The 16,579-nt window shown below is 37.4% G+C and overlaps 1 protein-coding gene across 2 annotated transcripts in view; it reads right to left on the bottom strand.

The window, feature by feature from the left end:
• The window catches only part of AFG1L (AFG1 like ATPase), a 205,459-nt gene that overhangs the window by 102,113 nt on the left and 86,767 nt on the right, over window positions 1-16,579 (bottom strand). The gene's annotated exons all lie outside the window — the stretch shown is intronic.

Raw genomic sequence — 16,579 nt, 5'->3', positions numbered from 1 at the left:
TTGTGACCGGTTCAACTTACCACAGCTGACAGACACAACCAGACCATAACCATGATTCAAGGTGAAAAGGGACAGAAGGTATAAACATAATACACAGAGCACAAAGCTATTCAGTTTATCATGGTTCAAAGACAGCTTTACAGAGATAAGAGTGGCACTAGACCATCCTGGAAAAGTGAGCAATGCCACCAAGCAGCAAGGAAGTAAGGGTATATCCATAATATTTAGGTCTTTGATTTTATTAGTTTTCTTCTTATCCCCCCTGTTTTTTCTTCTTCTGTTCATTTTTTCCTGACATTTTCAGATTATTTGAATTTATTTTTAAATTCCTTTTTCATATGACTACTGGGCTTTATTTTTGTTGTTGTTCCATGGGCTATAATATATATCCTTAACTTTTCATACTCTACTTAGAATCAATATCGTATCACCTCACAAAAAAGTGTAGAAAACTTATATCAATATAAGTACCTCCAAACTCCCCACTTTATGGGATGGGTATCATAGACATCATATCTACATATAATAATAAGCCCTAGAAGATAATATTATAATTGCATGAAAACCAATTATTTCTATTTTTTAAAAATTAAGAAGAAAAGCTAGTTATATTTACCACAATATTTACAATTTCTGATGCTCTTCATTTCTTCTTAAGGATCCAAGTGTCCATCCATTATCATTTACTTTCTACCTGAAAAACTTCTTTTAGAATATCTTATAGTTCAGGCCCAATGGTGATGAATTCTTTACTTCTTTTTTTTTTAAATCAGAACGTCTTTATTTTGTCTTTATTCCTTTTTTTAATTGAACTATAGTTGACACACCATGTTATATTACTTCAGGTGTGCAACACAGTGATTTTACAAGTCTAAACATCACGCTATGCTCACCACAAGCGTAGCTACCATCTGTTACCTATAACACGATTACAATACTATTGACTATATTCTCTATGCCATACCTTTCATTCCCATGACTTATTCATTCTATAACTGGAAGCCTATACCTCTTACTCCCCTTCACCCATTTTGCCCATCCTCCCTTCTGGCAACGACCAGTTTGTTCTCTGTATTTATGTTTTTTTCTGTTTTCTTTTTTAGATTCCACATACAAGTGGAATCACAAGATATTTTTCTTTTTCTGTCTGACTTTTTCACTTAGCATAACACCCTCTAGGTCCATTCATGTTGTCGCTAATGGCAAGATCTTGGTTTTTTTATGGCTGAGTAGTATTCCATTGTGTGTGTGTGTTTGTGTGTTTGTGTGTGTGTGTGTATGTGTATACACCAAATCTTCTTTATCCATTCATCTATCAGTGGACACTTAGGACACTTAGGCTGCTTCCATATCTTGGCTATTGTAAATATTGCTGCAATGAACATCAGGGTGCATATAATTTTGCAAATAAGTGTTTTCATTTTCTTTCACTAAATACCCAGGAGTGAAATTACTGGATCATATGCTATTTTTATTTTTAATTTTTTGAGATACCTCCATATTGTTTTCCACAGTAGTTATGCCAATATACATTCTCACCAACAGGGCACAAAGGTTGCAAATACTCACCAACACTTGCTATTTCTTGTCTTCTTGACACTAGCCATTCTGACAAGTATAAGATGATATCTCATTGTGGTTTTGATTTGCATTTCACGGATGATTAGTGATATTGAACATACTTTCATGTGTCTATTGACTATCTGGATGTCTTCCTTGGAAAAATGCCTATCAGCCCTCTGCCCATTTTTTAATTGGATTATTTGGAATTTTGGTGTTCAGTTTCTTATGTTCTTTATAGATTTTGGATATTGGCCCCTTATTAGATACATCATTTGCAAATACCTTCTTCTATTGATTTCTCATTCTGTTGATGGTTTCCTTTGCTGTACAGAAACTTTTTTATCTTGGTGTAGACAATAATTTGTCTTTATTCTTGAAGGAAATTTTTGTTTCATAAACAACTCTAGGTTGATGGGTTTTTTCCCCTAGCATAAAGACATAGTTCCATGGTTGCTGGCCTCCATAGTTCCTAATGGAAGTCATCAGAAGCTAATCATTGTTCCCCTGTATTTAATATGCTATTTTTCTCTGGATGCTTCTAGATTGTTTTACACTAGGTTTTTAGCAGTTTGACTACAATATGCCTAGCAGTGTTTTCTTGTATTTCCTCCGCTTCAATTTCACTGAGTTTCTTGAATCTGTAGATTTTTGTCTCCCACAGATTAGGAAATTTGCGATCATTATCTTCAAAAGTTTTTCTGCCTCATTCTTTCTTCTTGCCTTCTGGGATTCCAATTAGAACTATGTTCTAAAGCTTGTTATGGTTCTACAAATTCTTAAAGCTCTATTTCTTTTCTTCTATCACTTGGTCTCCATTCTTCACATTGGATAATTTCAAGTTCTCTGACTCTCTGCTCAGTTATTTCCATCTGCTATTAAGCTCATCAAGTGAATTTTTATGTAAGATACTGTCTTTTTTAATTCTAAATTTTAAACTTAGAACTTTATGATTTCTATTTCTCTGCTGAGATTTCCTATCTCTTCATTCATTATGAACATATCTTCTTTAACTCATTTCTCTAACAATTATTGTTATGCTTGTTACTTTAAAGTCTATTGGGGTTGGTCTGTGTTGATTGTTTTTTCTCTTGGGTCATACTTTACTCATTCTTCACTTTGAGATTGTGTTCTGGGCCTTGTGGATTCTGTTTCATTCTCTGAAGACTGTCAATATTTTTGTTTTAGCAAGAAATTACCTTAGATGGACTCGAACTACAAACAGAAATCTCAGTTCAGGACCCTACCTTTAGTTAGGAAGTTTGTGATCTACTCTGCAAATGTATGGTTCAGAAATCAGAGACTTGGGCAGGATTTATACACAGAACTTAGAGCTACAGCCATCTAGTTCATTCTGGGATTCACTTCTCATTTCTCTGCAGTAATGCTAGCCCCAAACTCTGCATCTGGTTCTTCAGGCCAGAAAAACTGTGGGTTTTCTATCAGAATTTCAGTCATTCAGCGCAGTACTGACTTTACCTGCCCTAAAGGTGACAACCATTAAGAAAGATATTCTCTCCAATTTTGGACCTACTTCTAAGTCTTATCTGCCCTGACATTTGTTCACTCTCTAAGACCTTCAATAGTTGTGTTATATATTTTATTCAGAATTTATTATTATTGTCTGCAAGAAGGCCATTTGGCTAGAAGCTTAGGGCTTTGAGCTAGGAACTCAGCCATATCAGTTTTAGTTTTTAATAGATAAATGTATCCCATTGATATTTCCTGTTGACATGCTTGATCTTGTTTCATGCTCTATGCATACTTATTTTCTGTTTCTTCTGCTTTCTAGTTTTTGCTCTAAGAAATATTTTTTCTTTTACCTTATTTATACTTATTTGAAAAGTATACCTTAAATTCTAAAATACTTGACTGTATATTTCCCCAGTGGTAAGTACCACAAATTATGATGCTGTCACTCAGAATCAGTAAACTCTCTCTCCAAGGGGAAGAAAATTTACAAATATCTAAGCAAGCAGTAACTACAAACATTTATTTACACTCAATTCATTGGTATCATCAACTTTCTTATTTCAAACATTTCTTTTTGAGAAACATTGAGACCTCTTTCCTCCAGGGCACGCACTTTTTTTTTCTTTATCATATTCTCTTTATTCTATTTGTGCATACTTCTTAAACATTAGTGATTTCATTTTCTGATTTCTGAGTAAATAGGTTTTCAATTCAATCTGTCTTCTCTCCACTTAGATCTTCTATATTATACAATCTATATTTTCCTGATTTTTAAAGAATATAAAACAGAAATTTCCTAATATTTACTTCTCTCTTTTCCACTTATTGTTCCCATATTATGGTATTTTCTTTTTACATGACCTTGAAAAAGGAGTGGTATGACTAATCTCAGAGAATCCCTATAATCAAGATATGTGTTTTTTCCTTGGTTCCCTTCCCTATCCTCCCAGTTGTTCTTATACTCTTTCTGTCTCTACTGTAGTTCAATGTTAAAAAGTGATAGGTGGCATCCTTCCTTTGTTCATACTTGTAGTAGAAATACCAATGTCCCAACTAAGCATAATAATGACTTTTGAACAGATATACACGTTTTTGGTATCATATTAAGAAACTAGAGGAGGGCCCAAGATGGAGGAACCGCATGGAAGGGGTTTTTTTTTTTTGCATGTCTCGTCCCTGAAATACAGCCAGATGAACACTAAACCATCCTGCACACCTAGAAAACTGATTTGAGGATTAACACAACAATCTGCACAACCTGAACCAGAGAACTCAGCAGGTACACAGCATGGAGAGGTGAACTGGGGGAGAAAGGCACAGAGGGCAGGGAGCTGTTTTTGCTTGTGGAGAGAGGACAGAGATGGGGGAAGAATACAGAGGGCATCCCCTCCGCCTGAAATCAGCTGGAGAGAAAAGAAAGAGTACACAAGGGACAGAATACACAAGGGACAAAACAAAAAAAAGGGAAAAAGGAGAAAGGAGAGGACTTAAATTCCATTAAGACTCTATAAACAGGGGGAGCACAGAGTCTGAAACTCCGCAGCTCAATACCTGGCAGTGCTCTGGTGGGAAGGGCAAATCCCCAGGAGCAGAGAGCAAGATCCTCAGGGTCCTTAGGATACATGGGAAGAGGCAGTTCCCCTGTTGGGAGGACTTTTGGTAGAGGCTGTGCCACCTCCCCATAGCCAAAGGTCCCAGTGGATCCCAGAGAACATCCACATTCGCTGGTGCTGGAACAAGGATGTTGGGAGGAAGCCTGTGCCAGATGTGTGTTGTTATTTTCATAATCCCTAAAACGCTGCTGCTACATGATTGCATGAACTTTTTCTGGGGCAGGCTGGCACCCAGCCACAGTCTCTGGGCATCAGCAGCAGCATGGTCTCCCGAACATTCCTAGAAGCAGGCCAGCATTGCTCATTGAGACCCTCCCCCAGAAGGTCTGAGTGGGTCAAAACCACAGTCCCTCAGAAGTGAGGGGTTGGGAAACACAGCCACATATGACATAAAACTCAGGAGGGAGGTGCCACCTGGCAACCTGATGGCTTGGTCACAGACAGTGTAAAAGCAGGGAGTGGACAAAAGCCAGAGACAAAGGAGGGGTGTGTAAATGCTGGTCGGGGAGGACACTGTTCCAACACTAGAGACTGGATAGCTGAGTGACATGATGTTCACCCTTCCCACGCATGTGCATACACACCTACAAGCACCACAACAATCCATCCCGGTAAGCTAAGCATCGCCATCTAGTGGAGAACGGAGCCGTTACACTAAGCCCCGCCCAACTGGACCAACCTCGCTCTCCAGGAACAACACAAGTCTCTCCGCCTGCTTAGTTTACAGACTATAAAGTGCCTCATAGTTCGACTTCTAGGGGAAACCAAGGTAATTTCAATCATACCTCACTCTGTTTGCTGGTCCATCTATTCAATTTTTTTTTCTTTTCTATTTCTTGAATATAGAATGAGAAAAAATGTGTTTTTATTTTCCATTTCTATTAAAAATATTTTCCTTTACATTTTTCCTACTACATTTTTTACTTTTTTGTAAATTTTTCAAATTCTATTTTTTTACTTCCGTCTTTCATTTTATTCTATTTCATTGTATTCGTTTTTTCAAACTTTCAACCATTTTCTTTTTTTTCTTTTCTTTTCTTATCCTTCCCTTTTTTCTCTATCAAGTTCCTTTCAACAACCAGACCAGAACACACCTAGGATCTAGCATCCTTTATTTGACATTTTTGTGTTGTTTTTAATTTTTTAATTTTAAGGGTTTTTTTTTTACCTTATTAATTCCTTTTCTTCAAAATGATGAAATGAAGGAATTCACCCCAAAAGAAAGAACAGGAAGAAATGACAGGCACTTAATCAACACAGATACAAGCAAGATGTCTGAACCAGAATTTAGAATCACAATAATAAGAATACTAGCAGGGGTTGAAAACAGATTAGAATCCCTTTCTGCAGAGATAAAAGCTAGTCAAGATGAAAAAAAAAAAAAAATGCTGTAACTGAGGTGCAATCTTAAATGGAATCCACAGCGGCAAGGATGGATGAGGCAGAACAGCAAATCAGCGATACAGAGGACAAACTTAATGGAGAACAATGAAGCAGAAAAAAAGAGGGAGACTAACACAAAAGAGCATGATTTAAGAATTAGAGCAATCAGTGACTCATTAAAAAGGAACAACATCAGAATCATAGGGGTCCCAGAAGATGATGATAGAGAAAAAGGGGTAGAAGAGTTATGTAAGCAAATCATAGCAGAAAACTTTCCTAACCCGGGGAAAGACAGAGATCTCAAAATACAGGAAGCACAGAGCACTCCCATTAGATTCAACAAAAACCAATCATCAACAAGGCATATCATAGTCAAATTCACAAAATACTCAGGCTAAGAAAGAATCATGAAAGCAGCAAGGAAAAAAAAAAGTCCTTAACCTACAAGGGAAGACAGTTAGGTGTGCAGCAGACCTATCCACAGAAACTTGGCAGGCCAGAAAGGATTGGCAGGATATATTCAATGTGCTGAATCAGAAAAATATGCAGCCAAGAATTCTTTATCCAGCAAGGCTATCATTCAACATAGAAGAAGAGATAAAAAGTTTCCCGGACAAACAAAAATTAAAGGAATTCGTGACCACTAAATCAGCTCTGCAAGAAATTTTAAGGGGGACTCTCTGAAGGGAGAAAAAATGGGGGGAAAAAAAGACCAAAAGCAACAAAGACTAGAAAGGACCAGAGAACACCACCAGAAACTCCAAATCTACAGGCAACATAATGGCAATAAATTCATATCTTTCCATACTCACTCTACACGTCAATGGACTAAATGCTCCAATCAAAAGACTTAGGGTAACAGAATGGATAATAAAACAAGATCTGTCTATATGCTGTTTACAAGAGACCCACTTTAGACCTAAAGACACATTCAGATTGAAAATAAGTGGATGGAGAACCATCTGTCATCCTAATGGTCACCAAAAGAGTAGCCATAGTTATATCAGACAATCTACATTTTAAAATAAAGACTACAACAAGAGATGAAGAAGGGCATTATATCATAACTAAGGGGTCAATCCACCAAGAAGATCTAACAATTGTGAACATTTATGCTCCAAATGTGGAAGAACACAAATATATAAATCAATTAATCACAAACATAAAGAAACTCTTTGATAATAATACCATATAGCAAGGGACTTCAACACCCCACTTACAACAATGGACAGATAATCTAAACAGAATATCAACAAGGAAACAATGGCTTTGAATGACACACTGGATCAGATGGTCTTAACAGACATATTCAGAATATTTCATCCTAAAGCAGAATACTCATTCTTCACCAGTGCACATGGAACATTCTCCAGAATAGATCACTTACTGGGACATAAATCAGCCCTCAACAAGTAGAAAAAAGATCAAGATCATACCACACATTTTCAGACCACAACGCTTTGGAACTCTAAATCAACCACAAGAAAAAATGTGGAAAGATAACAAATACTTGGAGACTAAAGACCATCCTACTAAAGAATGAATGGGCTAAACAAGAAGTTAAAGAAGAAATTAAAAAGTTCATGGAAGCCAAAGAAAATGATAACACCACAGCCCAAAACCTCAGGGATGCAGCAAAGGCGGTCATAAGAAAGAAAGATACAGCATCCAGGCCGTCCTAAAGAAGGAAGAAAGGTCAAAGATACACAACCTAACTTTACACCTTTTTGTTTGTTTGTTTGTTTATTCATTTTTGAAAGAGACAGACACAGAATGCGAGTGTGTTAGGGAAACCAGAAGCTGGTTCTTTGAAAGAAATAACAAAATTGATAAACCTGTAGCCAGATTGATCAAAAAGAAAAAGGAAAGGACCCAAATAAATAAAATCAAGAATGAAAGAGGAGAGATCACAACCAACAGAGCAGAAAGAAAAACAATAATGAGAATATGAGCAATTATACACCAATAAAATGGGCAATCTGAAAGAAATGGACAAATCCTAGAAACATATAAACTACCAAAACTGAAACAGGAAGAAATAGAAAACTTGAACAGACCCATAACCAGTAAAGAAATCAAATTAGTAATCAAAAATCTCCCAAAACACAGGAGTCCAGGGCCAGATGGCTTTCCAGAGGAATTCTGCCAAACATGTAAGGAAGAGTTAACACCTATTCTCTTGAAGGTGTTCCAAAAAATACAAATGGAAGGAAAACTTCCAAACTCTTTCTATGAAACCAGCATTACCTTGATTCCAAAACCAGACAGAGACCCCACTAAAAAAGAGAACTATAGACCAATTTCCCTGATGAACATGAACGCAAAAATCCTCAACAAGATACTAGCCAACTAGATCCAATAATACATTAAAAAAGTTATTCACCATGACCAACTGGGATTTATACCTGGGATGCGGGGCTAGTTCAATATCCACAAAACAATCAATGTGATACATCACATCAATAAAAGAAAGGACAGGAACTACATGATCCTCTCAATAGATGCAGAGAAAGCATTTGACAAAACACAGCATCCTTTCTTGATAAAAACCCTCAAGAAAGTAGGGATAAAAGGATCATACCTCAAGATCATAAAAGCCATATACAAAGGACCCACCACTAATATCATCCTCAATGGGGAAAAACTGAGAGCTTTCCGCTTAAGGTCAGAAACAAGACAGGGATGTCCACTCTCACCACTGTTATTCAACATAGTATTGGAAGTCTTCGCCTCAGCAATCAGACCACACAAAGAAATAAAAGGGATCCAAATCCGCCAGGAGTCAGTCAAACTTTCACTCTTCACAGATGACATGATACTCTATATGAAAAACCCAAAGGATTCCACAAAAGAACTGCTAGAACTTATCCATGAATTCAGAAAAGTCGCAGGATATAAAATAAATGCACAGAAATCGGTTGCATTCCTATACACCAATAATGAAGCAACAGAAAGAGAAATCAAGGAATTGATCCCATTTACAATAGCACCAAAAACCATTAAAATGCCTAGGAATAAACCTATGCAAAGAGGTGAAAAATCTATACACTGCAAACTATAGAAAGCTTATGAAAGAAATTGAAGAAGACACACACACAAAAACAGGAAAAATATTCCATGCTCCTGGATAGGAAGAACAAATATTGTTAAAATGTCAACACTACACAAAGCAATCTGCATATTCAATGCAATCCCTATCAAAATAACACCAGCATTCTCCACAGAGCTAGAACAAACAATTGTAAAATTTGTATGGAACCAGAAAAGACCCCAAATAACCAAAGCAATCTTGAAAAAGAAAACCAAAGCTAGAGGCATCACAATCTTGGACTTCAAGATGTATTACAAAGCTGTAATCATCAAGACAGTATGATACTGGCACAAAAACAGACACTCAGATCAATGGAACAGAATAGAGAACCCAGAAATGGACCCACAAACGTATGGCCAACTAATCTGACAAAGCAGGAAAGAATATCCAATGGAATAAAGACACTTCAGCAAATGGTGCTGGGAAAACTGGACAGTGACATGCAGAAGAATGAACCTGGACCACTTTCTTATACCACACAAAAAAATAAACTCAAAATGGATGAAAGACCTAAACCTAAGACAGGAAGCCATCAAAATCCTCAAGGAGAAAGCTTGCAATAACCTCTTTGACCTCAGTCACAGCAACTTCTTACTAAACACATCTCCAGAGACAAGGGAAACCAAAGCAAAAATGAACTATTGGGACCTCATCAAAATAAAAAGCTTCTGCATGGCAAAGGAAACAATCAGCAAAACTAAAAGGCAACTGATGGAATGGGAGAAAATATTTGCAAATGACATATCAGACAAAGGGTTAATATCCAAAATCTATAGAGAACTTAACCAAACTCAACACCCAAAAAACAAATAATTCAGTGAAGAAATGGGCAAAAGACATGAATAGACACTTCTCCAAAGAAGACATCCTGATGGCCAACCGACACATGAAAATGTGCTCAGCATCACTCATCATCCAGGAAATACAAATCAAAACTACAATGAGATACCACCTCACACCTGACAGAATGGCTAACATTAATAACTCAGGCAACAACAGATGTTGGCGAGGATGCGGAGAAAGAGGATCTCTTTTGCACTGCTGGTGGGAATGCAAACTGGTGTAGCCACTCTGGAAAACAGGATGGAGTTTCCTCAAAAAATTAAAAATAGAACTACTCTACAACCTAGCAATTGCAGTACTAGGTATTTATCCAAGGGATAGAGGTGTGCTGTTTCGAAGAGACACATGCACCCCAATGTTTATAGCAGCACTATCGACAATAGCCAAAGTATGGAAAGAGCCCAAATGTCTTTTTTCCTTTTACCACTTTGTGTCTTACTGTCAAAGAAGCACAGCTGAGTTCAACTTACATATTTCCCCCATAAAAATGTATTCTTGTTTTTTGATTGAATAAGTTCTTAAATTTATTAATTTCACATTTTAATTAATGTAACCTACTTGTCTATTATCAATTTGTTGTTAGGCTCTCCGTGCTCTTAAATATTTTTTTTTCTCTACTAGAATATCATGTAATTAACAACATTCTATTTCAGAACCTAAAAATTGAGTAGCATATATATGAAATTTTAATTGTGCATTTTTGTTTTTGGCTCTTCTAATGACCTGACAGCATAATCTTTGATAAGTAAACTATGTCTATTTGTATATGGGCCATATAAAGTATTTCCCTAAATGACAAAAATGATGAATAAACCATTTAATTGGGGTTTTATAAAAATAAGAAATTAAATAAAAACTATCTCTAGATATGTTTTATCTGAAAATTTTCTAGCAATTTCCTATTCCTATAGATTTGATCCAAGATCCTCTCTCAAAAGCCTTAATCAGATTATCCTAGAAAATATAAAACAGTAGCACTACAAATGTTGCACTACAACTGTTGCTTAAAATATACTAAAATATAGGGGCGCCTGGGTGGTTCAGTGGGTTAAGCGTCCGACTCTTGGTATTAGCTCAGGTCGTGATCTCACAGCTGTGAGTTTGAGCCCCATGTTGGGATCTGCACTGACAGCACAGAGCCTGCTTGGGATTATCTCTCTCCCTCTAAGTCCCTCCCCCACTCGCTCTTTCTCTTTCAAAACAGATAGCTTTAAAAAATTAAAAATATAATATACTAAACATATTTTAAGCTTGCAAGAAGGTGGGAAAATCCCTACAGACCAGCAAAAAAACAGGAGGCTAAAAGCTAAAGTACTAATCATGAACTGATGCTGGTTTGGGGCTTTAGCAACTACCTGGGGTATAAAGAGTGAGACCTTGGACCCAGCAAGAGAGGAATTCAAATTTAGGACTAGAAAAAAGTAACATACAGGCAGTCACTCTTTGGTACCTTATTCCCTTCACTCCCCTCAAATATCACTTCCTTTTTTTCTCTTCTACACGATTTTTCTCTCTTAGGTTCCTAAATTCTGGTGTTGCTTTCACTCGGCTATCAATTATTTTTCATTAAAATTATTAATTGCTTATTAAATGTTTCTGTTCATTTTCCATTAAAATTAATTTGCCTATTAATTGACAAGTTATAAGCTGTTAAAAAATTAGGGTATGATAGCAGTTTCCCTCAACAACAATAATCCCCATTCTTGTTCATGAAGTTTATGTTTTCACAACTAGAAATGGAGGGAATGAGATGAATGAAGTAGAAGAAAATTAAACAGAGATGCTAAAAAATTAATGAAGAGAAAAAATAGGTTTTTCTCCACTGAGCACTATCTTCAGGACCTTTAACCTCCAGACTTTTCTGTCTTTATTGAATGACAGGCATCACCACCTAATTGTACAAGCCTAAAATTTTAAAACAATTTCTAAATCTTCCTTTACCTTTTCCTCAGTGACCACTCTATAACCAGGTACTATCCATTTTAATTCTGGAATATCTTTCAGATCTATCCTCTCCATATCCATTGGTATCACCATATATCAGAGTATCTGAAACTCAGAACTATAGACATTTTTGGTTAGATAATTCCTTGTTGTGAGGGGTAGCTCTGCACATTATAGGATATTTTGACAGAATTCTTGGCTTCCACCAAGAATTCTACTAGAGGCCAATAGCAGCACTTATTGCCACCCTGCCTGGTTGTGACAACCAAAAATGTCCCAAACACTGCCAATATTCCCCTAGGTGACAATAACTGCCTTATGCCAAACTAACACCATTTCTTATCCAGTGTGCTGCAAGAGCCTCCTAACATGTGCTCACTGAGTCCACCGCATCACTGCACTCCACCCCACAACCCATTCTCCACACTATACCCAGTGATAGTCCAACTCTGTTCTTGTCAGTCCCTACTTAAAGTACTCCAATGTCTTCGCATTTCTCTTAGAATAAAATCCAAAATCCTTATTTTTATTTTATAAGGTCTGTCACTTCTCCAGATTCATGTTATATGTACTGCACTGCATCCTACTTTCCTTCCTTCACTGTACTCCAGCCACACTGGCTACCTTTCAATTCCTCAAACGGGTCATTCTCTCTCCAGCCATTGGGCTTTGCCTCAACCCTCTCATAAGAAGATTCTTCCCCCACCTGTTATAACACTCTGAGAATAAGTAGATGCTATTTAAAAAAAAAAAAATAATAATAATAATAATAATAATAACAACAACCTATCTGGAGGCTCTAGATGAAAAGCTGTGACCTAAAGAAAAAGTTGAATGCATTTTGATGGTTGGAAAAGAGGACACACTTTATCTAGGACAGGGTAGACAAAGATGAGTGATGACCAACAAGGAGAAATGATAGAGGATAATGTGTAAAGAGTCACAAAACCTAGGTTCTAACCTCTTTTCTGCCATTTCTTATCCATGGGATTTGTTTTTAATCTTAATTAACTTTTTTCATCTACAGTTCTATTAATTTGAATACAAGTAACTACAACCATGACCAGGATACAAAACACCCAAAAAAATTATCTTATGTTGCCGCTTTGCAGTCAAACACCTTCCCACTGCGGCCTCTGGCAACCAGTGACCTATTTATTCTTTGTCCTATACTTTTATATTTTCCTGGTACATACGTATATGTCATCTTCTTTATAATAAAATATTAAGCCATTTATGATGATTGTCTGCCATGGCAAAAAAAACCCAAAAAACAAAAAACAGTGTATGACAGTGTCCCTTCAATGGATCATATTTAGAAAAGGCTTTATGTTTGAGGCTAATGCCCAATTTTTGTAATTCCACATCTTGAACTTTCAGTCTTCTCTGGAAAAGTGGTTCCACTTTGGATTTCTGTATGCTACCTTGGCGGGCCTGTAACTTTGCTCACTCCTACAAAGCTTTGAGTTCCAGAATGCTCCTTAACCTTTCCCTGTGGCTGTCCTTCCTCAGTTTATCACTGCCAACTGAGCAGCAAACTGCAATCATCCTTTCGGCAGTCTTTACTGGTGGTGGTGGCAGGGGCAGTGTTCCCAGCTTGTTCTACCACCTTGCTATTTATAGCTTGTCACTGAATGTTTAAAGGCAATACTGATGACACAGTTAAGTCACCAGTCAGCTAAAGGAGAGTCTTCACAGATGATCTAATATGAAAACACTCACTGCTGTGTCTCACAGCGTTATCACCCTAGTAAATCACAAGAATGCTGGGGTGCCTGGGTGGCTCAGTTGGTTGAGTGTCTGACTTCAGCCCAGGTCATGATCCCACAGCTCATGAGTTCAAGCCCCACGCCGGGCTCTGTGTTGACAGCTCAGAGCCTGGAGCCTGCTTCAGATTCTGTGTCTCCCTCTCTCTCTGCCCCTAACCCACTCACATTCTGTCTCTGTCTCTCTCGAAAATAAGTAAACATTAAAAAAAAAAAAAAATTAAGGGGCACCTGGGTGGCTCAGTCGGTTAGGCGGCCGACTTCAGCTCGGGTCATGATCTCGCTGTCCATGAGTTCAAGCCCTGTGTCGGGCTCTGTGCTGACAGCTCAGAGCCCGAAGCCTGTTTCGGATTCTGTGTCTCCCTCTCTCTCTCTGACCCTCCCCCGCTCATGCTCTGTCTCTCTCTGTCTGAAAAATAAATAAACGTTAAAAAAATTTTTTTTTAATTAAAAAAAAAAAGAATGCTATCTATAACAGTATTATAGATATTTTAATAAGTGCATCTGAATCATTCATAATTCTCTTAGAATATAATAGATGAGGTATAACTACAGTTGTTTGAATAACTGGATTTAATAGTATTAATTAACTGATGTCTCCCTAAAATAAGGCCTCTAATGGTATGCTATGAGGGTCTAAACTTGGTTACATTTTAATTAATGAATGACTGAAGATATAGCAGCATGATTACCATTTTATAAACGTCATAGTTAGTAGGGATAGCTAAAACTAATCTGTTAGAACCACACTTCAAAAAGATACAAACATAAATCAAATATAATCAAACATAAATCATAAAACAGAACAATGCAGACTAATAAGCTGAAATGTAATAGGAAGAAAAAAGAAATCAACTACACAAACACAGAATGAGAGACACCTAGTTTGACAGCAGCTCACAAAGTAAGATCTAGGTAACAACAGATTATAAACTCAAAATAAGTCATCCACATGACATGGCTTATTAAGGAAAAAACTCACACTATCACTATTACATTGCTCTTTTCAGACCCACCAATAAACTCCATGTTACTAATTCCAATGGTCAATTCTCAACCTCCCCTTCACCTCCTAGCAGCATTTAACAAAAGTGGCCATCCATCCTTTTGTACCATTTTCCTTTTCTTCACATGATACTCTGTTGGTTCTCCTCTTACCTCACTGGCTGCTCTGACCAGCTTCCTTTAGGACCAATGAACTCCCAAACTTTCATCTCCAATCTAAACTTTTCCATTAAAATCCAAACTCTGATATGCATCTGCCTCAGTACTTTCCCCTCCCTACCCAAATCTGCTTCTCCTATAGTCCTCTCCATCTCAGGAAACATCAACTTCATCCTTTTAATTGCTCAAGCCAAAACCTTTGAGTCATTCTTTATCCCTTTCTCTTTTTTTAATACCATATATTCATCCCATTAGTAAATCCTCCTGGCTCTGCTTACAAAATATATCCAAACTCTGACTACTCTCACCACCCTCACTGCTCCATTATCTCCCCTCAGGATTGCAGCAATGATATCATCAACAGTCTCCTTACTTCCAACTTTGAAATCTCATCCCCACAATCCATTCTCAGTATTGCAGCCAGGGATAACCTTTAAAAACATGCAGTCATTCAACATTCACTCTAAGACTATTGAGATCAGCTAGGCACTGTTTTGGTTGTTCAGTATATACCCATGAAGAGAAGAGATAAAAGTCACTGCCTTCATGAACCCTTTGCATCCTGAAAGAGGATAGACAATAAACCACAAGGAAGAAAATAAAGGAGGAAAGGAGAAGCAAGGTAAGAAAAAAAGGGATGGGTTGTAGATTCCAATAGAAAGATAAGTCTACAGTTCTTTGGCATAATAACTTTTGAGTAAAGACCTGAAAAAGGTAAGGAATTAACCATGCAGGGAATTCCAGGTGGTAGAGCATTCCAGGGTAGAAAGATGTTAACATTAAGAATGCATTAGGGGCGCCTGGGTGGCTCAGTCAGTTGAGCTTCTGACTTCAGCTCAGGTCATGATCTTGTGGTTCGTGAGTTCAAGCCCCACATCGGGCTCTGTGCTGACAGCTCAGAGCCTGGAGCCTGCTTCAGATTGTGTGTCTCCCTCTCTCTCTGCCCCTTGCCTGCTCACACTCTGTCTCTATCTCTCAAAAGTAAATAAACATTAAAAAAAAATTTTTTTTTAAGAAGTCATTAAATATTGGTTTTGGTTCCTCTGGCCTTCAACTGACCACATCATGGAAAGATAAAACATTTTAAACTTGTTTTTATCTAGATATTACTTGTATTTTAATCCTTAAATAATGTTCAAATAAGCCACAAGTGGTTTTTTAGGAATAAAATTAAGTATTAGAAACTACTTATGCAAGTGAGATTCAATTCTTTTTCTAAGACTCAATTAGGAGTTTTCTCTTTCATTTCATTGAGCTTCTTTTACAGCCCCTAAAAAGCAATTAGAAAGCCTTGTATTTTTGAAACAGAGAAACTGAAGAACTCCATAAAAATCTGCTTTTTGCTCCTTTTCCTGCTTCTGTTCTTTCTAGGACCCACACCCCACTTTACACAGTCCACAGAATGCAGACAGCTGTAATTCCTCCTTGTAAGGGGCAGGGAGTTAGTTAATGATTTCTTCAGTAGAGATTACATCTAAGGAAGGACCAGGTGAGAATGACCAATGAAGCTGTCATATGAATATTCCAGACCACCAGCACTAGACATCTCAATGCCAAGGCCCGCTGGCTCCAAGGACTAACACCTGGGCCCTTATCTTTGTTCTAACCAGTTCTTGGATGCCTGAAAGGACACATACAGCAGACCACAATCCTTAATAAAACCCCCAAGCCCCGAACCAAGACAAGACTCATGCTCCTTTCCTTCCCAAGTCTCCCAGATGCTCCATCTGCATCTGCTCCCT

Source organism: Neofelis nebulosa, chromosome 6 (assembly GCF_028018385.1).
Source record: "Neofelis nebulosa isolate mNeoNeb1 chromosome 6, mNeoNeb1.pri, whole genome shotgun sequence".
In the NCBI taxonomy this organism is placed as follows: Eukaryota; Metazoa; Chordata; class Mammalia; order Carnivora; family Felidae; genus Neofelis; species Neofelis nebulosa.
Note: the sequence above shows the minus strand (reverse complement) of the source record. Positions and strands in the feature narration are given on the sequence as shown.